This window comes from Ruditapes philippinarum, unplaced genomic scaffold (genome assembly GCF_026571515.1).
Source record: "Ruditapes philippinarum isolate M1 unplaced genomic scaffold, ASM2657151v2 ctg5485_1_1_1_1, whole genome shotgun sequence".
In the NCBI taxonomy this organism is placed as follows: domain Eukaryota; kingdom Metazoa; phylum Mollusca; class Bivalvia; order Venerida; family Veneridae; genus Ruditapes; species Ruditapes philippinarum.
In genome coordinates, this window is record NW_026851683.1 from 29,493 (window position 1) to 57,395 (window position 27,903).

A 27,903-nucleotide genomic window follows, 5' to 3' on the forward strand; every position below is an offset into this window, starting at 1 on the left:
ACCCCCACCCACAGGAAGACCCAAGTTCCCCACCACTACCAAGTAGTGTTCAGACCGAACCTCCCCCTTCACCTACTACACCCCGACGCTCAGAGCGAATAACAAGGAAACCTAAAAATGGCACAATGATTACGACATGCCATAAGCGTAATCATACCCACAGTCAGTGTTCATACGTCATCACCCACTAAATTAACCTTAATGATGTTCCAATCCACAGGGTGTGTTCATAATAGTGAATTATTTTTACTACGTCAGAAACATGTAAACTGTTAATTATTGTGTAGTGACATGACATGGTGTTATTTTGTACCGTGACTGATTATTTAGTGATATATATGTGTGTTTCAGTCTTTTTTTCTTTTAACAAATTATGTGTCAAAAGACTTGGGGGGAGATATACGAATATATACAGTGCACGGTACATGAGGTCAGGACTTCACATGGTAGAGTTACTTCCCCTGATGGGAAAATCGCCCATTTGTAACATATTTTTACAAGACACAACATCACAAGTGAAGTGGCACAATAAACTTTAATTGATAGGTAATTACAAACCCAAAAATGTATAAGATTATTTTACTCCTTCATGTATTGCACTTTATCACGGTTCATGCTATATGTATTTCATTGTCAATTTAATCATTCCCTTGGTTATGACATGGAAGTCGTATTGTCAAGTCTTGTGATGTATATCTAGTCACATTTAAAGGTTTTCTGTATTGTTTATTTTCAGACTGTGTTCATTGTGAATAATAAAAAACACAAATAGAACAAGTTCTTATTGACTATAGATAACCTGAGGTACCTATTACTACAACTTTCATGCTAAAAACAATTTTCCTTGTGTGTCACATGTGGAGCAGATTAACAGTAATTGATTTATTAGTAACTTTTATTCCTTCATTGTTGTAATTCAGCTTTCATGGTGCAGTAGATAATTATATAACCATAACTAGACAGTCTAGAGTAACATGCTATTAGGAGAATGACAGTTCATTACAGAAACAGCATTAAATAAGAATTATTATTTTGCAGACACAAAGCAATGAGGAGCAGCCTGGAGCAACACATTTGATCTTCAGTGGCTTTACAAAGGTATCTTGTTAATTCAAAGTTATTTTAGAATTAATAGGAAAGAAGTGTCACAGTACCCAATAAGACACTTTTCAGTTCTTGATAAATATAGCTATTAGTCACTATTTACAAACCTACTTTAATTCAAACTCTTTATGACACTTTAATTTGCATTTACATTTTGTTTTACAAATTTTAGAGATTTTGTACATTTTAGCTTGAAAATTTTATCAAATATTTATCCTGATGAAGGTTCGTTAAGAACTGAAACTGGAAGATTATTAATTACTCAACCTGCACTGGTGTTGATGTGTTGTATTTCTTTATTTCTTTCTTATTTTAAAATTTTAGAGTTGTATACATATACCAAGGTCTTACAAAAGTGTTTCACTTTCTGTCTTTACATATTAGATATTGATAATCATTTTCTGTCTTTACTTATTTGATATTGTTAATCATATTTTAGGACCAAGTGATGGCAGAACTGAAGCCATAACCTCAAAAGAGAAAGGTACAGCAAAGCTCTTCAGAATGCTATTCAATATAGAAGAGATTAGGGGCCGCTCATTGTTTGGTATGAGGAAAGGGAACAGAGAGTCTGACGCCAGACCTTCTTGTGCAGACAAGGCAAAACTTAAGTTCTTGGAAGGTAACTAATGAACTGAATGAAAATATCATTTTTGATTCTGCGTATATTTTCTGCCTTGGAGTAAATAAGAAAAGTCTGATTCTTCCACGTCTGCAGTGCTGTTTTTTAAAGTGTTTTAATCATATCTATGCACTCAAATTGAATATAGAAATATCCAATAGTCATATAAAAATGTAAGCTTATGTTTTTAATTATTGTATTAATCATTCATAATTTTTTTTGTTTTAGATTGTGCGCTCGAAAAGTTGCCGACAACCTAAAGGATTGAACTCAAACCGTCCAGGAATAGAAAGACAAACTGAAGATAATAAATGGACTAATGTTTTGCTATTTTTTGAGACAATATATAATTTCATATGGAAACATTAAAAAGGATTATTTTTAAAATTTGTTTGTTTCCAATTTAGGGTACAGGGTGACTTTCAAGCAGTTTCCAGCTATTGCCACCCACAAGGTGGAAAATTTCTGAAAGGGTGAAAATAGGTGGCATTTAGTGGAAACTGAATATGCCACTATCTGGTGGCAAAATGGTGGAAAAGTGTCTAAATACTCCACCAATTTTCCACCCTTATGGTGGCAAAAGGTGGAAATAAGTGGCATCTAGTGGAAAATGAGTTTGCCACCATAAGGTGGCATAATGGTGGCATTATGGTGAAAGTTTGTCTAAATACTCCACCAATTTTCCACTCATTGGTGGCATTTAGTGTAAAAAAGGTGGAATTAACTGGAAAATTATATAACATCAGTCCTGCTCAAATTTTTCACCATTTTCATGATTTGGGTGGCGTTTTGGTGGCGTTTTGGTGGCATTATTGGTGGAAAATTGTCTAAATACTCCACCATTGAAAAGGGTGGCATTTTAGTGGCAAATCTAGGGACGGGTGGTCACCCCACATGTCCTGTCTGCATGACTGCCAGATTTTACATACTGATGAAGGGCAACCATTGCATATATTGTAAACAATGGGTTTCACGCAAAAGTGATGATAGCCTAATTAATTCGGCGTGAACGGTTTGACCCATTTTACAGACTTTTTTTTTCTTACTGTCAAACCGTTACGCCTAATTTTAACTGTCATTTTTACGCACGGAAAATCTACCGGCAACACTATCGATAGTTAGGACTGATTTTTACTGCTTAAACATGAAAGTAACTTCAATTTCCTCTAAAAATCAATAGAATATAAATTCTTTTACTAACTTCTCCTAGAAAAAATATTAGATTGTACCTGTCTTAACGCATACATGTGATTTATTTCAAATTTGTACTGTCAACATTATCTTTGGCGGACATGTTATGACGTCATCGTAAAAAATCGATTTCGTGAAAGCTGGTAGTACCTACCACTGTGTCTAGCAGGTAAGTTTGGGTAACGCAGGAAGATTAACTTGCAAAAAAAAAATAAAGGGGAAATAAATCTATTCATTATATGTAATAAATTTGTTCATTATTAAATACTAATGAAAAAATACCAATGTGTTTAACATAAAATGCAAAGGTAGCAAATACAGGCTCCGAACAAGTACTGTTGTTTAATATTTTTAAATGTTTTAATACATGTGCTCAACATTTATCAATAGGTGGTTTATCAATGCCTTCTTGTTTACTGCTAATGACTGCCAATGTCACTCTCGCATTAAATACTGACTTCATTTATACATTTATATGACAATTAAGAACGTAAAAGAAATATTTATGGGAACTATTTGAATGCACATCAAATTATTCAGTATTTGTACAAATAATATTTCAAGAGTTCTTTTTCACCGATTGCCGATAAATAATACCATATTAAACCTACTGATGAAGATTAATGTCTTCTTGACATACTTTATTAATTTACTAAAAAGGAACTTTATTGTGATCCAGCCATATGCTGTGTAACTATAAGGGAAGGGTCACATATTTTAATTGAAATAGATTTTAAATAGAGGATATTAAAAAAAGGTCATTGAGAAGATAAGAATTTTCAAATGAACAGATTAAGAGACTTGTACATGTTTAAGGTGTATGTCTTGTTGTTTTATACTGTTTTGGTGACACTTTTGTTTGTGTCCCTTGTTTTCTCGTCTATGGTAAGTGTCTTCCCTTTGCCCCTAGTTTTATTTCTTTATTTCGCCCCCTCCCCCTTCCTTGAATTTCCTATCCCCTTCCCATGTGCTCGTTTACTTAGAGGCCCTATTAATCATTCATTTGTTTATTTTCTTTGATTTTGATTTCCTTGTCCTTTAGTAAAAAACCTGACCGTGCTCTCCCTTGCGCCCTGTCTTGTTTTTGTTTAGGATCCTCCTGGGCTCCTTGCCAATGGTTTTTGTTCGTGGGTCGTGTTGGGGTTGCGTTCATTGAACGTCACATTTCCTTGTTTATCTTGTTTAACATATTTTATACATGTAAACCAAACCGTAACAAACACATAATGATTATTAATACAAGGTTCGGCAAGCAAGCAAAGAAATGTAAAGAAAATAGAAAAAACTTATCCACCCATCTCCCCGTCTTAAAACCCCCACAAAAAAACGCCTAAAACTGCAAAACCGAAATATAATTACACATAAGTGCCAAAGACGGCTCTGGTAGGTGCAAGTGCTCCATTGCGCCGGTTTAAACATCACTTCAACATAATAATGTTGAAATTTTGAATCAGCACCCACAGATGACTGTACAAAATACGGAGGTAATCATGGAACTTTCAATGTAACACATTCGAGGTGCCGTTCAATGAAAAGCGGGCACTAGATAACATGGAATTTTACGACAGTCGTTCTAACAGATGTGACTACAGTAATTTAAACAGACTATCTGTCTTACATTGTTATGTTATTCTACGTCTAAATTACGGTTACTTAATTCCCACTTGCTGCGTTTTTATCATAAACCCCGTCATATCTGTGCGACAATTGCATTTTACTGAGAGCTGTAATTTCTTAAAATAACAAGAATAAAGATCAACAAGGCAAAGGCAACGTCACAGGACGCCGCCCCCGGACACACCCAAGCAGGACACCCAGCAGGCACCAAACAAGTATCTGGAGTGAACACAAGGGCGAAAGGAGCGGGACATGTAATGTGAAATAATATAAACAACAAGCAATTATCATAGTATTGCAAGCAATCCATAAGTCCCCTACCGGTTAGAACCCCATCAACATTCTGAAGGGCCATTGGCCATTCACTAATGTTTCAATTTTTCTCTATTTTAAAAAAAAATTGTTGGAAAAGTTCTTTAAAAGTGATCACAGGATACAGTTTTTATGAACAGACAGACAGACGGACTGAAAGACACTCTAAAGTTAATATTTGAAACATCCCTGTTACCAAAATATACCATTTTAAAAGCAAAATTCTTAAAGAGGAGATAACTCTTGAATTAAAGATGCAATTTCATAAAAATGTTCAGCTCTTTTTGACTAATCACAAATATTGTTATATTTGCCATGTTTTAAGCCTATTTGTTGCCAAGGCAACTGATATTTTTTCAAAATAGGAAGAACAGATAAGGCATGCATAATCTCAAGACTGCTATCTACCCATATGTCAAGTTTCATAAAAATATTTCCAGTACTTTTTGAGTTATCACTGGATTCAGTTTATGTGTAAAATTTGCCATATTTTCAGTCTATGTGTTGCCATAGCAACCAGAATTTTCAACATAGGAAGAAAAGAAAAATACGTGCATAATTTCAAGACTGCCATCTACCCATATGTCAAGTTTCATAAAAATATTTCCAGTACTTTTTGCGTTATCACTGGATCCAGTTTATGTGTAAAATTTGCCATATTTTCAGCCTATTTGTAGCCATAGCAACCAGAATTTTCAACATACGAAAAAAAGAAAAAGACGTGCATAATATCAAGACTGCCATCTACCCATATGTAAAGTTTCATAAAAATATTTCCAGTACTTTTTGCGTTATCACTGGATCCAGTTTATGTGTAAAATTTGCCATATTTTCAGCCTATTTGTTGCCATAGCAACCAGAATTTTCAACATAGGAAGAAAAGAAAAAGACGTGCATAATCTCCATACTGCCATCTATCCATATACCAAGTTTCATAAAAATATTTTCAGTACTTTTCAAGTTATCGCAGGATCCAGTTTTGCGGACGGACGGACTGACGGACGGACAGACGGACGGACAACCTAAAGTCCCCTCCGGTAAACCGGTAGGGGACTAAAAACAGGCCCACAAGGGAATTAAAGGGAAAAGGGCTGTACGGGTGAAAAGGTGGGGGGTTAAAAATGGAAGGTGGGGGGGGGGGAGAGAGAAAATACCTACCGTCAACGACAATCCAACAAGACAGACATCACAAAACATGTAAACATCCAAAAACAAGTAACAATACAGACAAGAAAAACACGTGAAGGAACACAAAGGGGTACCGCCTTGGAACGGTCAGTGGTAGTTAAACCACTGGGGCGTTTAAACCGGTTTTAGGCACGCCAAACCTCACTCTTAGCTCAAATATGTTCCTGAATGACACGAAAATGTATATAAAATTAATCCCCGCCAAGTGAAATTCTAACATTATGGCCATGGTTACATTAGACGAAACTAGAACTGCCACTATCATGGCTTGAATACCCCCGCATACCACTTTGTCAGAATCAACAGTGGCCATTTAGAGCTCAAGGACAACCTCCCGGCCAAATCTGAGGTTACTAAGCAAGTGCATTGCTAAGTTATGTATTCTACATGCTTCAAATGTGAAAATGTCAAAATCAATACATTGCGGACAGGACATTCTTTAGCAATTGAGAAGAAAAGCTTTTTTTTGTCAAGGTCCCTGTGACCTTGACCTTTGACCCAGTGACCTCAAAATCAATAGGGGTCACCTTATAGTCATGATCAACATCCATACCAAATATGAAGACTGTGGGTCAAAGGAATCTTAAGTTAATGGGTAGACAAACTTTTTGAAGTCAAAGTCCCTATGACCTTGACCTTTGATCCAGTGACCTCAAAATCAAAAGGGGTCATCTACTAATCATGATCAACATCCATGCCAAATATGAAGACTGTGGGTCAAAGGAATCTAAAGTTATTGGGCAGACAAATTTTTTGAAGTCAAAGTCCCTGTGACCTTGACCTTTGACCTGGTGACCTCAAAATCAATGGGGGTCATCTACTAATCATGACTAACCTCCATGCCAAATATGATGACTTTAGGTCAAAGGAATCTTAAGTTATTGGGCGGACAAGCTTTTTGAAGTCAAGGCCCCTGTGACCTTGACCTTTGACCTGGTGACATCAAAATCAATAGGGGTCATCTACTAATCATGACTAACCTCCATGCCAAATATGAAGACTAAGGGTAAAAGGAATCTTAAGTTATTGGGCAGACAAGCTTTTTGAAGTCAAGGCCCCTGTGACCTTGACCTTTGACCTAGTGACCTCAAAATCAATAGGGGTCATCTACTAATCATGACTAACCTCCATGCCAAATATGAAGACTAAGGGTCAAAGGAATCTTAAGTTATTGGGCGGACAAGCTTTTTGAAGTCAAGGCCCCTGTGACCTTGACCTTTGACCTAGTCACCTCAAAATCAATAGGGGTCATCTACTAATCATGACTTATCTCCATGCCAAATATGAAGACTAAGGGTCAAAGAGTTCTTAAGTTATTGGGCGGACAAGCTTTTTGAAGTCAAGGCTCCTGTGACCTTGACCTTTGACCTAGTGACCTCAAAATCAATAGGGGTCATCTACTAATCATGACTAACCTCCATGCCAAATATGAAGACTAAGGGTGAAAGGAATCTTAAGTTATTGGGCGGACAAGAAAAAACCGACGGACGGACGGCCGGACGGACGGACAAGCTGATTCCAGTATACCCCCCTTACAACTTTGTTGTGCGGGGGTATAATAAATAAAACACATACAAAATTATGTAAATATGTAGAAAAAGTTACTGCCTAATGACCATTACCAAAGTACTCGATACCTTAAAGGAAGGCAGAGCAACAAGAAAATCACCTACAAGGGCCCGACGAAGCAAGGCAGAAGACGAACATTAAGACAATTCAGTCCCAACAGGGCTTTAAGAACTGTCCATCATAGAGTCTCCCACTTGGTCCGTCAGATGTAATCAAAAGAGGAAAGCGTAGCATCCAACTGTAAAAGGGTTGAACACCAAGCATGCGGTATGCCTTAAAATAACTTGAGAAAAGGCCAGTCTGAAATTTCATTTGATAGTGTGAAATTTTAAGGTTTTTTTCAAAAATTTTAAGTTATTTTTGGTTGCTTTGAACTTCTTCTCCTACGCAACTGTCCTCAATATTGTTTTTAAGACAATAAACTAGAAATTGATATGGAGTGTAATACAAATTGAAATTCTTCTTTGCTTCATCATGTATAGACTATGTATAACATAATTCATTAAGATGTACCTACAATTAAATTGTATTTTCGTATGTGGGGAATCAAAGGCAGTTCAGAAATTTCACATAATGATCACAGATGTTAAAAACCCCAACTGTATAATTTCTAATTTGACAATTTTATTTAAACAGACTTAAATGCAGTATGATCTTATTTAATTTCTAAGTAAGGTTATCAGAATTTCCTTTTTACATTTTATTTTTAGTGCTGAAATATTCGTGTGTGAATATAAGAGTTATTCCTGCAATAATTCACACCAATAACATAAACAAATTGTATTATAAGGCTTGCGTATACAATCGATTGCCACCGATACCTGTGTTACACCATGAAATGTCACAATTTTACCATGACACCGCTTCCAATATGGCCGCTTTCAATAATTTTCAACGATTTAAAAAAATAAAGTGGAATATTTAGACTTCTGTTTGACTTTGAAGTATGATAATTTGGAACCTTACATAAAAAACGGTCCTCTTTCAGGTAATGTAGGCTGTTTCTTTAAAACTTTTCTAGTTTTCGCTCCCAACAACTTCTAATTGGGAAGCGTCCGTGCATAAAAATGCAGTTCGTGGTTGGACTTGGAAAAAAGACAGCGCCCGTCCAAAATTATCTCGGTGTCTCTTTGACAAGTCTAATTAGTTGGACTAAAGTGATGAATGCCCACCAAATAGGTTTTGTAAGTAATGCAGAAATTAAGGTATTATGAAAGGAAAGAGAACACAAGTAGCTCAATATTGTTCTTGTGGAATGAAGTGCTATTCAGAGCAAACTTACCACATTGGCCTTGGAGGTAGGCATCTGGGTCTTGGACAAGATATGTCATCTTGATGTGGTAGACATTATGCCAAGTTACATGTATTTTAAAATCCTTCAACTTTATTATTGCATGACAAAACTACATTCTGTGACTACCTTTAAACTCTAATTTTAAGAATGTGAACCTTCAAACTGTAAGTCAAGTGTGACTGACTTTTGAGGTTACGAGGGACATTAAATAATTGTCCATAGACGCAACACATCATCATGATGTGGTCAACATTTGTGCCATGTTATTTTAAAATCCTTCAATACATGACAATGTTACAGTCTGGACATGATTGTTGTGTAAGTAGGGACACACAGACAGAAAGGCGTCGAACGCTGTGATTGTAATATTACGCCCTTAGAGCACATATGATAAGCCGCAAACAGGAAATTTTAGCCCTAAACCAAATTGGCTCCAGTGCAAAAATTCAGCCCTAAGACGTTTCCTCCCTTTCCGCAAGATATTTCAGTCCTTTTATGACATTTTAAAAGGAATACTTAAATTGTTTAAAAACAGTATCGTAGCCGGGCATACGCCAGTACGCCGTAGGCGTACTAAACGAAAATTTATTTAAAAAAATCTAAAAGTCTTAAAAGTTGAAAACAGTTGTCTAAATCAGTACCCTAACCTGTGTTAGGCATCGCCGTGAGTTTTGACGGAGAAAATAGGATTTGCTGACAAAAAAATATTTTGTTATAAAGCGATTTAAATAGTGTATCGGTATTTTTTGTTGCATGTGTAGAATAGCTAGTACTATTTTAGGTAAGACAGTGTCATGCATATTGACATTTTGGTATCCGAATGTTGTTTACATAAGAAGTTATACTAGCGGAAAAAATCAAATGGCGTCCAAATGTAAAACGTCCGAAGAAAATGAGCCTCCTTCAACGATGAACAGAAAGTCACTTTATCAAAGTCAGATTGGCCCGATGTCCATAAATATGCATTTAAATCGAGGTAAGTTTATGCAGATCAAGAAATTTAAATTAGGTAAAATAATGCAATTTGTCATTAGATCATATTCAAATGTATTTTTTTTCTATCAAATTACATCAGATATTATTCTATTTTATTTTTAACTAGATCTATAATAAAACTGAAATGAAGAGTCATTTTTAAACGTTGTCTAGGGCGTACGGACGAAGCTACCTTTACCACGGAAGTGATAAAGTGGGTTATATGGTGGACAGATGGGGCACTTGCGTTGGACCGTCCACAAGCTCCTGAGACACTTCTAGGAACATTACCACTGGCTAATGAGCAGTACGACGAGTACTATCCCAATGTCCATCGTTGTTTGTTAGTACTGCTCACTATGCCAGTGTCTCAGTGTCTACAGCTACAGCTGAACGATCATTCAGCACAATGAAGAGATTGAAACATACTTAAGATCTACCATGACTACAGAACGGCTGTCTGGGCTTGGCCTAATGAATATTCACAGAGACATGAAAATTAACTCCGAGTACATAATTGATAAATTTGCTGCAAGAAAACAACGCCGCCTTGCATTTGTCTTCAGAAAATAACTATCTCGGCATAGATATCATCATGAAATTTATCACATACCCGTGCCGAGTTTGCGACTCCATAAAATGGTATTGCACTGGCATATAATTTGACAAGACATCATTTGCGTTACATAAACTCTAAGACGCACTAAATGTTAGACATGGCGGTTTGCCTATCACGTCATGAAAAATGGAATTTTGATGGTACCCCAATTGAAGTTGTTAGTTTGAAGTTGAAGTTTTTCTTATGTAGGAACAACATTCACCTCTAACCTTTCTTTTTCAAAGATGGCAAGTGAACAAGCAACGAAAGGCAAACGTGTACTCATTCACACATTATCGAAACTATATAACTATGGTCAGTTCAACCTAGACGTGTTTTCTTAACATTTTGACACTAAAATATGCCCGATTTTATTGTATGGTTCAGAAATTTGGGGCGTTCACCGCCAAACCTCAATAGAACTGATACATAACTATGCATGTAAACGATGCATGTGTGTAAACAAAAACACTATAATTGCAGCTGTCCTTGGTGACTGCGGGAGACATCCTTTATATATTACAGCTGCAAAGCGAGCTATTCGATACTGTTGCAAAATTGTGAAACTACCTGACAGTAGATTAGTAAAGAAATGTTATAATATGTTATTGTATCTATCAAATAATGGAAAGAAAAACTGGGTTACAGAATGATGTTAAAACATTATTATATTAAAATGGTATGGGGTATGTTTGGGACAATCAATATGTGCAAAATGAGCAGCTATTCTTAAATCGGTTTGTAACTAGATTAAGAGATGAATATTTACAAAATTGGCATTCTCTTATAAACGATTCTCATAAACTTGTTCTTTATGCCATGTACAAACAAGACTTTTCCCATGAACAGTATCTTGATGTATAAGATATACGTAAATTCCGTAGCGTAATGTCACGATTTCGTACGTCTGCACTTGACCTTGAAATTGAACGTGGTCGATACAATGGAGTAGAGAAGCATTTAAGAATATGTAAATTATGTCAAGTTGAGGTAGAAGATGAGTACCATTTCTTATTAAAATGTTCTAGACTTTCAAACATTCGAACACAATTTATTCCTAGAAAGTTTTATGACAAACAATGTATTCAATCATTTGTTATTTTGATGAGTAGCAGAAACCACTCATTAATTAAAAATGTTGCTATTATATTTATTATGCTCAATTAAAAAGAAAACGTATACTTGAACAACTTTAGATATATTCTCTGCATAAGAAAGTATTGCTATCACTATATATATGCTCTTGTATCATAGAAAGCATTGTATTATATGTATTTATGTCATTTCTTGATCTTGGGCCGCTGGCCATATGTCAATAAACTTTTTGTCATTGTCATTGTTAGAGTTATACTATAGGCGCTTCAATGAAAAATGTTTCTTTATCACTTCAAATGGTCTTTGTTTTTGGTATGTGATAAATAGAATATTAAATGCGTGTAAGTTCATTACTAAATTTATTGAACGATTTGAATAAAATAATATTATGCTCGCCAGCTAGAGGCTCACATAATATATCATTTTATTCAGCACATTAAATAAATTTAGTATTAAACTTACACTCTTTCAGTATCCTCTATTTTTTAGATAAGAAGGGAATTAAATATGTTGTCAAATGTCTCCAGATTGCGTTATTTTTCATCTATAAATCCAAATTTTACATACGGAGGGCTCACCTCCTCCCTTAACCCACAAGAGGCTCACATAATATATCATTTTATCACATAAAACGTGGCGCAGGAGTGTAATAAAGCCATTTCATAAAAACGATATTACACTAGACGATATTACACTAGTGTAATAACTCTTTGACGTCACGTCAGTTGCGCTATAACGTTTTAGCGTTACCACTATAGGCGCGTGAAATAAAAGTGACTCTTGTTAACAGTTTACCGTTCTTATTTTATATATGTGATAAATAGAATATTATATTCGTGAAGATTCAATACTAAATTTATTGAACTTGTTGAATAAAACAATATTATGCTCGCCAGAGGCTCGCATAATATGATTTTATTCAACTCGTTCAATAAATTTAGTATTAAACCTACACTCATTCAATATCCTCTATTTATTCAACTCATTAAATAAATTTAGTATTAAACTTACACTCTTTCAATATCCACTATTTATTAGATAAGAAGTGAATAAATATGTTCTCAAATGTCTCAAGATTACGTTATTTTGCATCTGTATATCCAAATTTCCTCGGGGGAAGTCCCCCCAACCTCCTTCCATTTACATAGGTAGGGCTCACCCTCTCCCTAAACCCGCCAGAGGCTCATATTATATATCATTTTATTCAACTCATTAAATATTTTTAGTATTAAACTTACACTCTTTCAATATCCACTATTTATTAGATAAGAAGGGAATAAATATGTTGTCAAATGTCTCAAGATTGCGTTATTTTGCATCTATAAATCAAATTTTTCTCGGGGGAAGACCCCCGAACCCCCTGCCATTTACAAAGGGAGGCGGCCACCCCAAGCGTATAATTAATTTTGGCTGCGCTACGCCACTGAAAAATACTAAATATTACTAGTATATAATTTTTTTGATGACACAAACATTTAAGACACTTTTTTCCCTAATTAATAATTCTTTATCTATTTATTTAAATTTATCCTTAATTACTAATTCATTATCTATTGATTTCTAAATTAAACTACTTAGATAATTATACATTTTTTTCAAGGTGTAATATTTTTAACAATTGAGAGACTTGAAACTTTAATTTACATTGTAACATGATATTTCTATTTTTCTATCATTACTTTACCTTTTAAGGTAGAAAACATTGATGACCACTGTTTGAAAATTATCAATGTTCCTTTAACATCTATCACAAATTTTACAAACAATAAATTGTTATATTAATGAAAATCTATCAAACAAAAACAATTGTATGGGATCTGCTATATAATATTTTTAATATTGTGATTTTCTGCGTAACTTGTCTATTTACATTAATTTTTTCATGGAATTATTCATACAATTATATTTTAATGATTTTCTTTCATTGAAATAATTGTTTTATTTAACTTTAATCTCAAGAAGGCCAAAAAACATACTGATGGTTTAACGGTTACTTAATGTAACGCGCCATTTAGATGAATTCCCCAGAGCTATGTATACAGAAAGTGCAGTAAAATGGTGTTAAGTTAGCAAGGTTTCAAAATTTGTGTATTCTACTGTTAACATATAAACAACATCACATCTAAAGCAAATAACTCCCTCAGATTCATTAGAAGAAATGTTAAAACTCCAAATAAAAAGATAAAAGAAACTGCATATAATTATAAGACCTATGTTAGACCTCAGGTTGAATATTGGCCTCCATAGTTTGGCATTAGGGCTGGGACGAGTATCCGAGTACTCGGATAATCACGAATCAAAGTGAAAAATCAAGTTTGAATATTCGTAAGCCCAGAGATCGTGGATTGCGATTTAATTTTTTTATATAAATTCACTGTTTCTCACACTCTTCAAATCGAGAAAAATATGATTCGAGTATAAATTATATGAAATTCTGGAAACAAAAAACAAAAAGTTTACCTAAATACAATTTGCCGGTTAAAGACCATGTACCATGATGCTGAGCTAGGAAGTAATTGGTTTCAAAAAAACAAAACGAAAATACTCATCCAAGGAATAAATACATAAACAAAGTTTATATTTTATATGTTAAATCTATAGTATTGTTACTGTATTTTTAAATGAACATTTTTTTACACATTTTGTACATGTTTTTATGGGAGTCTTGATAACAAAAGATTTGTGGTTCGATTTGTGAATCGTAAGTGCTGAATCATGCTTCGGATCGGATCGTCACTTATCCGACGATCCACACCCCTATTTGGCATCCTTGGCAGAAATACTTAATTTATAAGATAGAGCAAGTACAAAGATCAGCTGCTAGATACATTTTTAATGATTATGACTATACAAGTAGTGTCTCAAAAATGATAAATGATCTTAATTGGCAAACCCTTGAACAGCGTCGAAACATCAGTGCTGTAACCTACTTGTATGAAATCCAAAACAACATTGTTTTTGTTGACCACCAACACCTTACTCAAACAAGAAATCTGAACTACCTGATACACCGACCTGATACCCTACTCGAGGACACAATATCATCAAAATTCTTTCTTTCCTAGGAGCATACGTCTTTGGAATACAGGGAATTCCCCAGGATTTTTTTTAAGCGCTACATTTTTTGAATTAGACGGGGGTGGGTGCGGGAGGGGGTCTTGACCCCCATACCGCGTGTCGAAAATTTTTGCCATTTTAGGTGTCAAGATACTGCTGTGGGCTGTTTTAAAACAAATAATGAAAGCTTTTCACTTGATAAACATTTTCTTAATTTTTATTATTTACTTTTTCCATTTCCAACAATTCAAATAAATAAACAATTATATATAAACACAAGTTCACAACATGTGATCAACATTTATATGTATGTGTGTGTCCCATTTAAATGAGTATATTTCAGTTTTTTTTCTAATTAACATCATTAAAAGTGGGTCTGTCTTCTAGGTTTGTTGTCCTTCCATGCCTTGACTGCCTTCTTAAAGTTGAAAGATTCTAATGGGGGTCCTTGAAGGGTGACGGCAAGAAGATAGTTTAGAACTTTAACAGAGAGACAATTCCTGTTTTCAGTCTTAACTCTCTTCAGGCACTCACAATCTGAAATTAATAAATGAAAGAAATCATTTATGTTAACCTCATGTCTTTTATTTATATTGTTTGTCTGCTAAAATTTTTTGAAAATTTAAAACTTCCAGTTGTTTAAACTTAACTAACTAAAAAAAATTATATTTGAAATGTTGAAAAACTAGCAAAGTGTTACACATCTGCAACTGTCATTGGAATTTCATTAATGTTCAAGAATGAATGAATTTAATAATAATTACCTGCAGTAGAGGCTGGGAGGAGGAGACCCATTCTGTAAAGAGCTGGATGACTGGTAGAAAGGTAGTCCAATATATTAGACGTTACAGGCTTGTTATAGTTTTTGTCGGTCAAGCCTGACGTCTAATAGTTATTGCTCAAAAACGCATAGCATCATAAAAAATTCCAAAAATGTCTATTGTCCTGCCTTTCAAGCTTTATTCAAAAGCTTATCATATTTTCTTTCAATTTCATGCTCAATCATACACAAAAACTGTCAAACGATGTACTTATCAATTAAAATCAAATATAAACATCAATCTATTTTTGTCTATCAGCCATACTGGTTAAGCAAGGTGCTTTACAGATTGATTCCAAATTTTTGAACGGAAAAATATATTCGAACACACTGACGGTGCATGGGCAATTATTTCGTTAAAAAAATATTGTTAGATTGTTCTGACTCAGTTAAACGCTTGCATTTGAATTAGCCAATCAGATTTCGCGCACTTTACGGCCGCCATTTGTTTATTGGCTGTAAAAGGAATTGAAATACATGAGAGGATTTAATCATGATTTTTCGGATGTGACAGTTTAATTATTTTGACAAAAGGTATTTATTTTTTAGTTTTGTTCATACATAGGTCAAAAAATATGTAAATACACGCTGTCCTCATTGTTTTTCGTTCCGCCCGATTTTCTGGCGGAACATGCTATGGGTTTTGAGCAATTTCGATATGACGTTGCTTTGCCCAGAAGCAAAAATATCTCAAAGCGACGTCATATTTATAGGACTAGTAGAAAGGTTGCCAGTAATCCAGGTCATGGTCTGGTCGGCTGACTTATCAGTCCCCTCTAGACTGGCACGTACCTGGTGCCAGTGGCTGCGGCACTGCTCCATAACTACACCAAAGTGCCTTGCCAGCTCCTGTATGCCCTGACAAACCAATGCTAAAGGGTAGGACAGTAGATTGCACTTCACAAAGCTGTCCATGAACAGGCTCGATTAAAGAGGGCCTGCAAAATTAATATTTGTTTTCATTTTGGGGATTCAGTGAACAGAAACAGATTACAAGATATTTTTAATTAAAAAAGAAAATGACCAATTGGCTGTCACTAAGTGGGATTGTTGATGTAAAGTTTATTTCTGAATAGCTATGCAGTTTAATCCAAGTAAAATACGATTATCATGTATATATTAAAAAGCAAAATGATACGACATTGCTCATAAAAAAACTCTTAATTGATAGTGAAGTAGGCTTCCCTTATTCATGTTAGACATATTATTTTTTGAAATCTACAGTACTGCTTAGACGTAACGATTATAAGAAAGTGAAAGATGAAATTGAACATTACACTTATATCAAGACAATTAACCCATTCATCCCTAAATATCAAACTGTTAGATCGAAAGTCAATTAATGCCAATTATATTATCAAAACAATAAAAGTTATAACACCTACCTGAAACATGTAAATATCACACATGCCGCGGTTAAATTGAACCCATCTCAATACACGGTAATTGACAACACTTGAAAGTGCACCAACAGTCGTCTGCAGACATCGATGACAGGTGTCTGTGACGTCACACAGTCTAAAGGCAATCAGTGTATCGGGTTGTGTATACGCCTCGGGGTAATTATCTACACAGGACATGTATATTGGCTCGTTTATTTGGCTAATTGGGGTTAACTTATAGACACAATAGAAAAGGAATATCGGTCATTTTTTAAAGCGCTATGATAATTTTAAGCGCATCGGGATTTCTTGTTCTGAAATTTTAGCGCATCGGTGCCGATGCGCTAAAAGCGCCTAGGGAATTCCCTGGGAATAGCCTTCCCCTAACTGTTCAGTCCAGCCCCAGTTTAAACATCTTTACTGAGAGGCTTGACCCATTCTATAAATTCTAAACTGCACACTATGTTTTTAAATTAATAGTCTTGTAGAACTTTTATTCTTTTAACTTTTTAATTTGCATATAAATAAATTCTTTTATTAACAGTTCCCTGACAACGAGCCTGCTAGTCATAATCAGAATTGATTGTTAAGCAGTATGATGTAGATGTAGATGTAATGCTAACATGTTTCAAATATTCTTCCAATTCAAATTGGACAATTCAATCATTTATTTATTCATTAATTTATTGTAATGCTTTTAAAACACAATTTAAAGGTATATGACCTACAACTTAATATGAACTAAAAATGAGTCTGATTTGGTAAAGGGCTGAAACATCCAGGACCGAAACGCTTTGTGAAATTTGGGGCCGAAACATCTTGGGGTTGAAATGACTAGAAATATAAAAAGCCCTAGTCAGAATTAACAAGCCAATTTGCCTATGTCCTGCTTGTTCCTGATAATTTAGACACGTAAATATTTAACAGTTTTAAAAATACTGTACACGTACAGTATACAAGTAAATGTAAAATACTAAAATGTATTATACTTGCCCTCAATGCGTGGTCAAATCCTGACAGTTTCTTCTTCTTTAAAATAACAATGACCAAAACCTGAAAAAAATAAAACAATTTTTTTTCTGAAAATCTAAAAATAGACACCAGCGCACTCACTAACTGGAATTCCATTTGTAGTTAGCGTCTATTTATATTCGTCTATTTATATAACGCGGAATTTCGGCATTTGTTACTAAGTTTAGATTTTTCTTAAATAAAATGTATACAACAAGTGAACATAACATCAGTTATCATAGTTAAAAACATAAAATTTTCTTTCAATATAAAAATAAAAGGCACGTTCTACAAATACTGGTCTAGCATAAAATCTGTTTTGTTTTACGTTTTTAAAGAAACGCAGTTACCTGTGGAATGAGGCCACTTCCGACTATTTTGCTGGTTCCCCACCTTGTCTGGTTCCCGGCCCTTGTGATGATCTACCGAAATCATCTTTTCATTACCAAATTCACTTATCAGATTAAAAATAATTAATTTTTTATTATCGGATGTACGTAATGTACACAAAACTCCAGCCAATTCAATGTCCCATGCATATAATATCATTTTAAAGCAAACAAAACAACTCCAATGAAACAAAATTACACATATAAATTAAAGTTAAAACCAAGTAGGCCTATATGTAATATTGTTTTGTAATCAAAACATTTCAAAATAATTATTTCAACATTCACAAATTGGATAGTCACATGGAACCCAAAACAAAAATGCTACTGTCTTAAACCAATATCAATATTATTTGTGGATTTTTTCTTTGCATATTTAGCTTAGATAACGTTTTATAGGCCATTTTTGTACACATTTTTGTATTTTCTGATCTCAGATCAGGAAATTCAATATATCAGCCAATCCTGACCCCAGAATTTTCAGGGAAAAAACCTAACAACAAGAAATTTCCCTAAAAACCCATGTAGTTTTAAAAACTTGGGGACTTAAAAGGAAAAAAAATATTTTTTTTTTGGGGTTTAACAAGACCCAACAAATTAAAAACGCTTTTAAAATTTTTAAAAAGGTAGCGTGCGGCTATAAGAATGCCCAATTTAAATCCCAAAAATCAAAAATTTAAACCCCAAATTGAATATCATTTTATTAAAAATTTTAAAATGAATGCTATTTTTTGCGTTTGTCGAATCCAAATTTACGGGCAAAAGCGTATTTACACAAAAAATTTCTGAAAAATCTAAAAAATTTTTTATAAACAGATATAACGGGTACAAATTTAAAAATTGGGAAAAATTTCAAAAAATACCACAAAAGCTTGCGGGCCCTTTGATTTTATTTCTTTTATTTCTCTGCGATCGCTACAGGTTATGTCTTTACCGGACAACATCCACTTCTGAATAAAAACCGCCATAGAAACTAGTTCTTCATTCTGCAGTATTGTTACATTCCGATTACATATCATTAAAATATTGTTTGCAAAGTTGTTTTAATGTTTTGAAAGTTCAAAATAGTTCATTTTCATGAAATAATAGACTCTACATTCCTTTAAAGAAAACAAAAAATAACAGTTCATTGATAAAATCGTAGTTTATACCTACGCGTTAAACTTCGCATATACGCATGCGCTTGCTACCATGAATGAATACATCGTAAATATAGTAAAGTCGTCAGAATTATATAAATGGGACGAAACATCTTAGATAGATATTTAATCAAATAAAATTCCTGATTTACATTTATGTAATAAAATTTGCCTAAAATGTTTTACAAAATGAGTATGGAGCTCCGTAACAAAATTTACTTGCGTATACCGGAAAATGTTTTTTTTTGTTTTCTTTTTTAAAAACCTGGCAATTATAGTAGCTTCGAAAAATAGAAATTTCCTAAGCTATTCTTTTAAATACCTTTTTAATTCAGCAATATAAACAATTTTTGATGGTTATTTGATGAAATGGGTTCAATAATATCAGTTTAAAATCGATAATATATCATAAAATACGCTGATGAAAGTGTTCGCTGAGCCTGCGTCGCACATAGAAAAGCCGAAAAACACATGCCACAGGCAATAAAAAATGCTAATTTCCATTTTAATCACTAGAGTAATTGTTTTTCACACTTCCGATCAATAAATTTATCAATTGTCAGCATTATATCGAAAAGAACACACTATAAAAATGTTTTTGGAAACTCAACGGGTAAGCTTAAAAAACATGGATAAGCCGAAAAACACTTTTTACGGCGATATAATTCCAACAAAATTAGTTTTCTATCCTTTAAATAATTAAAATTTACTTTCTTTTTGCAAACAGTGTAAATTAGAGAATGATTCTATTCTGTATTTAATGCGATATGAAAGTGTTTTTCGGCATAGTAACAATCTAGCTAGCGTCAAAAACATGGAAAAGCCGAAAAACACAGTCGTAGTGAAAACAAGAGCCGCTATTAATTTTTTTTCAAACTTTTAAATGAATAACTATTACATTTTTTTTGTTACCAATGGAAAATGTCAGTGATATTATTTTTATAAATACAGTATGAAAGTGTTTTTCGGCTACGTAACAGTCTAGCGTCAAAAACATGAAAAGCCAAAAAACACATTTTACGGGCGATGAAATGGACATATTCAAAATAAGAACTATTAAATAAATTTTTCAATCGTCAAAATGAATGATTATAACATTATATTTGTTAGCAATGTAAAATATCAGTAATATTTTGTAATAAACATTGTATGAAAGTGTTTTTCGGCTTTGTAACAGTCAGCGTTAAAAAACATGGGAAAGCCGAAACCACATTGGACGCGCGATAAGAAAGGTATATGAATAAAAATACCCATAAAATTTGACTTTTCAATCGTTTAAATAATTAACTTTTACTTTTTATTTGTTAGTAAAAAAATAATCTAGCAGTCGTTTTATATTTGTATGCTATATGAACTTGCGTATTTTCAATAGAGTAAGGAACATATAAAGAAAAGCAATAATTCATTGCTGATACAATGGCTACACATCATCTAAATCATTACGCAGTATTCATTTTTATTATCTTATTATTTATTTCAATGGTGAAACTTATAGGTTGGCACAGGGTGAGCTTTTAGAATTGTTGAATGTCGGTCATCCATCTTATGTCAACTGTGGTCTGTCCACATTTTCCATCGTCTGATACCCACGGCCGAACTATTTACATTTTTTAATGCGTTTATTTAAGGTCGCCGCCGGAAAGCCCAAGTACCTTCAAGTCGGGCCATCCTAGAGCGCCCGCCGAGATTTTTTCGTCGATTTCTTTCTAGCTTTAATTGGTGGAGGAAGACCCTAGGTGCCCCTCCGGGCATTATTTCAGGCTCGAGTGGGCACCTAGGTAGAACCACCGACCTTCCGTAAGCCAGCTGGATGGCTTACTCACATGAAAGATTTCGACCCGAATGAGGATCGAACCTACAGCGGTGAGGTACTTGTGATCTCAAGTCAGCGACCTTAACCACTCGGCCACGGAGGCCCCCTGCATTTACATTCATCAGTTATGTCATGTTAAATGTTAAGCAACCATGTGTATCCGACAATGACATTTAGTTGTTAACACTCTACTGGTACGTCATTTAGTTTGTTAACACTCTACTGGTCACACTTTTGCCCCAATTGTCACCCAACATCATAAGAATATGTGTGACAGGTTTTGCTCGAGTTTGAACATAGATCACCTTGGTTGAAAATCAGAAGTAGGTCACAGTAGCCAAAAATAGAAAAAATGTTTTAGCTCAATATAGTGAGTGGTTCATCTAAAGTTAAGAAAACTTGTTAACTTGCTGTCCAATATAAATGAATTTCTTGGAAAGGTTGTATATGAAGACTATATGTAATGAATAATGAAACTATTACAGTACATTTGAATTGTTTTGATAATAGATTTCATTTTTATTAATAAACGATAAAGTAATGCATTTGAAAATTAATGTGTAGAGATGAATACAACACACCAGAATATATGTATTAATGCATCAAAGTACAGTACATAGATCTGTAACATGGCAAGCTATACAAAAGTATGTACTATAATTTGGTAATTAGGTCTTGTAGGATGATTCAATTTATTGAATTTGTATAGAGTTCAAGCCAGGTCATGTCTTTTATTAGATAGCATCACTGAAGACTCAATATTACTGTTTCAATATTCTATACTGTAGTCCATTTAACGGGTGTTTAAAAAAATGATTTCTTTATTGCTCATCTATCAGCTTGCCTAGCAATACACAGATGGAACATCACATCTTCCTTGTCTCATAAATAACTTTGGAAGAAAAAAGCCTTGGTGTGAGTCACTTGTTAGGGACATTGACCTTGGTCAGAAGATGACCCCTATTGTTTTTGAGGTCAGTAGGTTAAAATCAACATGGCCTTGATGACAAAAATGGATTACATGTATATTACCCAGCAATGTATACTTCAGTACTTTCAGTGCTTTGATTTTACATTGTAAGCGCTAATTGAAGTATAATGAATACGTAAAAGATTACGTTCAACTTTTGAAATTGTAATTTTGCATTTTAAAGTTTGTCCCACGTATGCTGTATTTTACGTGACATCATAGGAAAATGCAAATTAAAAGGGAAAAAATGATGAAAACAAATCAACTTTATAAGCTTAATATTACCCTTTCATTCAATCTATGTTAGTCAGAATGGATCCTTTTGGCCATCACTTATGTTAGCAAAAATATTTTCGCTCAGATGAGATAACTGCGGTATGGAGTTTTGTTGTTGTATTCATACGTGACGCTCACTGACGAAAACAATAGTCTCTTTCGCTTTCCTAGACTACCCTGTAGTGTACATATTTACGTACTTGAACCACGATAAATGTTATATGGTATTGTCGATAAAATATATGAAAACATTTAATGCAACATAATGAAAATATGTTTACGTGACTGTAGCTTTACGTGACACTTATTCTTCTTTTGTGCTAAAATACGATCCGACAACGATAATATGCTTCGTGTTGGTATTTGAATGACGTCACTGCATGTTTGGGTCCGCCATTTATTCAAAATTACAGCTCTCTTCATGGCAAAAAATTTTAACCTCAGGTAAGAACATATTAAAATTTATGTATTCTTTAGTTCTGTAGAACAACATAGACGTTATTTCTTTTTAGGCACTACTGAATGATTTTAAACACTGAATAGAATAATAAATATATCTGTAAACAAGTATTATTTGGAAATGTCAATAAAGTACATATCAATGAAGTCACATTCCATTTACAGTCTGTGTCACGTAAAATACTGTTGGTGTCACGTAAAATTCAAACATATGCATTGTGTGTTTAAGACATTATTCTAAGCATTACTGTCTTCATTTTTAATATGAAAAAAGGAAAGCCTCAAAGCGAGCTCGATTTTCTTTTACCATAAAATAGTTTAAAATAATCGTTCATTTTTATTTTACATTTTCCGTTTTAAAATTGTCATCCGGTATTTTATACACTGCTTCCGTTTATTCTGGTTCCCCCTTTCTATTATTGTTCCTATATAAGTGCACAGGACACCAGTCTACGCTTCCGTTTTCAATCAGAGTACATCGGCTTTTATCGTTATCTTGTAATTCGAAAAGTTGCGATGTGTCAATTCAGTACTTCGGACGAAAGTTTTCAAAACCATCACTTAGCAGGTACTCGCGTTACCGTAAAGCTCGTTTTGTGAGCAGGCCGGCAAGCTCGTCGAGCTCGCTATTAAAACGATGTTTTTTTAGTAGAAACTCTCTGTATATAGATGGAAATAAATTAGAAAAAAACCACATAGGCACATTACAAAATTATACTTTAATTGCTCTCTTATTCTTCAATTGCAATGTGCACTTTAAATGAGTTAAACATATCATGTACACATACATCGGTATTCTATGGAATGAAGTTTATTTTATTTGGATATACTTTTTACCAAAGACAGAAGACAAGGCTTTGAATTGTAGACATTGTCAGTTACAAAATTAATGAGTAGATATAGAAAAATGTTATCGTCAAATACATAAATTATGTCATTTTCAACTTTCATTACAGACGTTCCATAAGCATGGCAAAAACACATGCCCAGCGCCAAAAAGAGTACAGAGAAAGAAGGAAGGAATCATTAGGCAAGACATGGTTAGCTTCCGAAAGTAATACTATTATTAGAACAAAGAAGTACTACAAAAAGGTGTCAACTCTTAGTACCAGTGAAGCAAAAAAGAGGAGAAAACAGATTCGTGAAAAGCAGGCGTCGTATCGTGCGAGAAAGTATTTGGAAAGAGGTGTTAACAATTAAGCCCAACTTGGTACAACATTAAGCACTACTCATAATGACATCCAAACTAATGAAGTCTCAAGTACTAGTACTGATACAAGACTTATTGTAAAACTAGCATATCATAAGAAACCAAAAGAAATTTCAAAAAAGGGAAAAAAATTAAAAAACCCCCCAAAAAAAGTGAGTTTTAAGTTTATTTAAAAGAAAGAATGAGAAATTCTAAGAATAAAAGTTAGTAGAAGAAAAATAAAAAAAAAAAAAAAGGGGAAATTTTAAACTAAAAAATCAAGAAACACCAAAAAACAAGAAACTGAGGAGTGAAATGAAGGAAAACTGAATAAAACCCGATTAAAAAATTCCCCAAAAACCGGGGGAAAAACTCAATTGTTTTGGGGAAAAAGAGAGAAAAAAGTTAAGTCAAAAAAAGAAAGCTTGGGGTAACACTGTATTTAAAAAGGTAATAAACTGGAAATAATTTTTTGAGAAAGTACCCCTTTTACCCCAAAAAATTTCCGCAAAAAAACTCATTAGTTTTAAAGTAATAAAAAAAAAAACCGCGGTTTGAGAGAAAAAAAAACCCAGGGGGTAAAAAAAGATATTTTTAAAGTTTTCCCCAATTCCCTTGGGGGCGGAAAGAGGATATTTTCGACAAAATGCCAGGAAAGGGCGGATTCTGTTTAAAAAAAGGGAAGAAAGAACACAAAAAAAATTTTTGTTGAAATGATTAATAAAAAAATATCTGTTTTAAAAAATAAAAGAGCGGGAAAAAAATAAAAGAAAAGAACACATTAGGTTTTTCAACTTTTTTACGGGGCAGACCAAAACACATTTCCCTAGTAAACCTTTTTTCTTTCTAAAAGGGTTTCATGCCTTTGCCCAAAAAATTTAGAATTCGCTTAGAAATTACAATGCCTGAAGAAGTATGGGCTGACGAAAAACACAAGTCCTGATAGTTTTTCCGATACCACTGAAACTGATGACATGCATAAAAAAAACTTCAATCTGTACAACAAGATAATATCCATTATAAGGAATGGCGGAGAGTTAAATGTGATGATGGTAAGCAGAGAATGAAACATTTTGACATCGAAAAAGATACAAAGAAGTTTACGGATGATTTTATGGTCGAATTTCAGGCCTTTAATGAGCATGCACAAAGAGTAAAGGGTCAATACCAGGCATTCAAACATATGAAAGAAAGTGTTTTAGAAAACAAGGACCATGTTTGTATACAAATGGACCTAACTGAAAACTACAATATCAAAGAGATGGAGGAAATACAAAGTGCGTATTGGAATCAGGAATCTGTAACCCTTCTCCCTGAACTTCAAATTTCTATTTCTAATAATAATACACAAGGTATACACATGGTCCTTACACAGCCGCTTATTGACAAATAGCTCGATCTTGATCTTCTAAATGTTTCTAAAGTCTATTATTTAACACAACTGAATATAATCTGCTAATCGCCAAGAGTTATTTTACCTCTGTAATTCAAGGCCATACACTTATCTTTTACATGAGTAATATCTTTTGGTATAGGGCATTCACTCATCTTTTGGTAAAGGCTTTCATTGCTTTCCACCATATATTTGATATTATACCCTATCAAAACACTAACTAAAAGGTAAATGGATTACATCTATGGTAATTGAAAACTTTACATGGAATTTTATCAAGTCCCGTCCTTTTACAATTTCTTGCGGCTTTTACAACAATTTCTTTCTTATTACGATTCAAGGGCAAATTGAGAACAGGATTTTATTAAGCATCTGTTTTCCCATGAAATGTTTTCTCTGAGAATTTGCTCATAAAACTGGATATCAAACTGATCGTAAATTTAATTAACATTATGGAGATTTTTAAAATCACCATACCATTTTAACACAAAATTGCTATCATTAATGATAAATTCCGATATCATCATTTACTTTCAGGGTTGTCGAATATTTCCTTTCTGACCAATATTTTTTATATAATACTAGAATACTCTAGGGTCATTTGTGCAAGTACTCTCAATGTCGCTCGAAAGGTTTATCTTGTAGGCTCGTTCCGTACTTCGTAACTGTTTATTGAACAAACGTCTTGTCTCTGTTATGAAAAAACACTTTGCAATCGCGTGCGTCGATCACCGTGGAGATTCTGCTCAGAGATGCGTTCGGCCTTCCACAGTTGTTCAATATCGTTGTCACAGTAAAATGTAAACGATTTATTGTGTTTACGGGTTTTCTTCGAACTTTCAAATGACGTTATATGTTAACTCTTTTCTTTTACATTGTATTTAAGTATTACAAATTTGGTCGTAATGTTAATCAATTAATATTGTCTTGATTTCACTTTATTAGAATCTCAAGAGAATGCTTATCACGAATCGATGCAATCGAAATAACGTCAAAGTTATCACAAACGTTATAACAGACATGTGGGACATACACATAGTCAACTATAGATTTTCCACGAACTGACCGTAAAAGTGCTCCTATTTTTATTTAAAAAAAGAGAAACAAAAAGGTTTTTTGTCACAAAAACATGTGTCTCCCAAAACTAGGTATGGAACTTTCACTCTTATGAATCTTTTGACAAACTCCCGCCAACAGTTTGACTCGAGAAAGCCTGACAGGATTGTTCTATTTAAAGCCCTGAAGGCATTTCGTGAAGCAAAGCGGAACATGCCGGCGATATGAACAACAAGGAATGATCACTCCTTTGAAATTTCATTGCAATCCAAACAGCAGTTTGACCTCTGAAAGCCGGACTAGATATTCATAGCTCTGGCGGCAACTTTGTGCAGCAAGGCTAAAATAGCCGGCGATATGCACAACTAAGAATGGTATTGATCTGACACTCCTGTGAAGTTTGATATAAATCCCACCAGCAGTTAGACCTGTGAAAAAAGTCGAACAAAAATACAATATTTAAAGCTCTGACAGCCATCTTGTGCAGCGAAGTGGAACATGCCGGCAATATGCACATCCAGGGATAGTACTGATCACTCCTGTGATGCTTCGACTAAATCTCGCCAGGAGTTTTGCTTGTGAAAAGTGGACATGAATTTTGTATTCATAGCTGTGGCAGGCATTTTGTGCAGTGAAGTATAACTTGCCCGCGATATGCACAACTAGGTATGGTATTGATCACTCTTGTAAATGTCGGAATCCCGCCTGCAGTTGACATGTGAAAGCTGGACAAGAGATTTTTTAATTATAGCTATGGCGTCATTTTAATGCAGCGAAGCGGAACATGCTAGCAGTATGCACACCGAGGTAACGTATTGACCTCTTCTGTGAAGTTTCATTTATATCACGCTAGAAATTTGATCTGTGAAAGCCAGACGAGATGTTTCTATTTCTGGCTCTGATGACCATTTTTATTCAGCGAAGCAGAACATGACGGTGATATGCACAACTAAGGATGGTACTGATCACTCCTGTGAAGTTTTACATACCGCATGCTTAGTGTTCAACACTTTTACAGTTGGACGCTACGCTTTCCTCTTTTGATTACATCTGACGGACCAAGTGGGAGACTCTATAATAGACAGTTCTTAAAGCCCTTTGGGACTGAATTGTCATAATGTTCGTCTTCTACCTTGCTTTGTCGGGCACTTCTAGGTGATTATCTTGTTGCTCTGTCTTCCTTTAAGACATTGTGTACTTTTTATGGTCATTGGGTTTTCTTTTTATATGTTTCTACATGATCATTTCGGTGTTTTACTTATTTCACCTTTCGTAACCATAACAACTGTTAGAATATCACTTGGCGGGATTCATTTTATTTATTCTGTCTCGTTTAAAAGAACATGGTTGGGCAAAGAGTGAGGTTTGGTGCACCATTCTTAAC

General features: G+C 34.1%; 1 protein-coding gene and 2 long non-coding RNA genes across 3 annotated transcripts in view; 1 reads left to right on the forward strand and 2 right to left on the reverse strand.

The window, feature by feature from the left end:
- Positions 1–18,258, reverse strand: part of LOC132736884 (uncharacterized) — a gene marked incomplete at its 3' end in the record, with an annotated part of 46,741 nt that extends 28,483 nt beyond the window's left edge. The window contains 2 exon segments of the mRNA XM_060724101.1: positions 17,818–17,877; positions 18,186–18,258.
- LOC132736869 (uncharacterized) lies at positions 885–2,250 on the forward strand. The gene is made up of 3 exons (XR_009626639.1): positions 885–1,098; positions 1,544–1,726; positions 1,955–2,250. It is a non-coding gene; the product is annotated as an uncharacterized LOC132736869 (long non-coding RNA).
- LOC132736876 (uncharacterized) lies at positions 14,804–15,416 on the reverse strand. The gene is made up of 2 exons (XR_009626643.1): positions 15,387–15,416; positions 14,804–15,159 (listed from the first exon to the last, which is right to left on the reverse strand). It is a non-coding gene; the product is annotated as an uncharacterized LOC132736876 (long non-coding RNA).
- Positions 18,259–27,903: the final 9,645 nt, after the last annotated feature.